General features: G+C 34.1%; 1 protein-coding gene across 1 annotated transcript in view; it reads right to left on the bottom strand.

Annotated features, from left to right (window-relative positions):
• Nucleotides 1–1,818, bottom strand: part of ncoa1 (nuclear receptor coactivator 1) — a gene marked incomplete in the record, with an annotated part of 83,714 nt that overhangs the window by 52,581 nt on the left and 29,315 nt on the right. Inside the window, 1 exon segment of the mRNA XM_014031271.1 lies at nt 1,146–1,333.

The raw sequence follows: 1,818 nt of genomic DNA, 5'->3' as shown, positions 1-1,818 counted from the left end.
ATTTCATTCTTCACAATATTTCTTGCTTATATTTAGAAGCATACTGTGACTGAACGGCTCTGTGATTCAATAAATGATCAAATATGAAGAATAAAATTGTATTAAATGATTACACGAGCTCTCTAAATTATATAATCTTTTTGAAAAAAATAATTATTTTAATAGAGAATCAGCCAGTCTAACAATTAAAAAATGTATTTAAGTTATTTGTGCAGTACAAAAGACATACGGTATTTATTCATGTATAATACTAGAAATTTAACCCTAAAATCAGCCATAAATTAGAGGGGTAGTATTATACACGGGTTATTGGTGATTAGATTTTTTATGCTTTTTAAGCTCAAAAWTTATGATCGTATTATACTCGAGATTGTATTAAACATGGATAAATATAAGTATTTGGTTTATTTTTTCAAATATAAAATTATAATACATAATGTGATTGTTTGCACTGAAATGTTATGGAGATGCTTAAATATTTGTATGACTATATCTGACTCAAGTCTTGCCAAAAATGGTTTTTATTAAATATATTAAAAACACTAAAATGACAAATATAAACTACAGAAAAACTGTTCAAAATCTAAACTGTGTACTTTGACTGAGAACATGGACACAGTGTATAATGTTATGACTATATTATACTGTGTACTTGTGTGTGGTGGGGGTGGTAAGAGTTATCGTGCATTTATCGTTATCGAGGTGATTTGGTCAATTTATCATTGTTTTGATTTTAGGCCATATCACCCAGCCCTTAATGAACGGTTCAATAGATACATGCATTGGACACGAACAATTGTTTAATACATCTAAACATAGAAAAATATACATATATATTCCCTTTTTTAATTATTTGATATTTGGTTTTGCATTACCACATACAGTAGATATAAAGTATTATGGCAACAACTAAGCTGCTGAACTTCAATTGTTTCCATGTTTTTAAATTTTGAACCTAGCTCGACGCTTTTCCCAAGCTTGTTTAAATGCAACACCAGGCTTATTAACGTCATCATTGTGTAAATGAACCGCTTGTTGTTGCTTCACAGAATAAATATACCATTTTGTATGCTTCTCAAGTGGAGCAAATGGGTTTTTGAAGTATTTCAGCACTCAGTATAAAGCACACAATGAACAGCACCTACTTGATCTAGGGCTTTGGTAGGTGAGTCATGTGGGGGGCTGTGATGGCCTGATTCCGGGATCGGTTCACAGATCGGTGTTGGACAAACAGGCTTGAATTTGAGATGATGGAGCACTAGGGTTAGGGCTCCACAGCCGCCCTGTCACATGGCACCATCCCAGGTGCAGAAAGAAGCTCGCTGGCCTCCGACTGCAAATAAGAGGGGAGAAAATGTTCAAATTATTATGATGTAAGCAGTGAAAACAAAGTCATTTGTTTAATTCGATCATTAATTAAGTAATTAATAAGTGTAAGAGCAAAGAGGTGTAAGACATTTGATTAAACAGTCCCATAAAGAGCAGCAACACAACAGAAGACATAATCCAACCCATGGATTAAAACTGGGGGGTCCGATCCTGGCCTCGTTTAAAAACATTTTTGATAAGAATGAACCTCACTGCAGAAATACGCTGTGTTTCCATTACAAATGTGCGCAAAACTTTGTTGATATTCTGTTAATGTCGAAAAACAGTTTCATAACTGCAGTGTTTCCATTAAGTAAKAAATGTTATTAAAGTCACGTGAATACGTTTGTTCTCATGATAAGTCATTACAAACATGGCAGCGATGGATGTAAACACATAGCATGTTGCTACCACGACACTAGCGCTCATCATCAGAGGAGACGTCGGCGT

The sequence above is a fragment of the Austrofundulus limnaeus genome, unplaced genomic scaffold, assembly GCF_001266775.1.
Source record: "Austrofundulus limnaeus strain Quisiro unplaced genomic scaffold, Austrofundulus_limnaeus-1.0 Scaffold1214, whole genome shotgun sequence".
In the NCBI taxonomy this organism is placed as follows: domain Eukaryota; kingdom Metazoa; phylum Chordata; class Actinopteri; order Cyprinodontiformes; family Rivulidae; genus Austrofundulus; species Austrofundulus limnaeus.
This window is presented reverse-complemented; position numbering and strand designations above follow the sequence as displayed.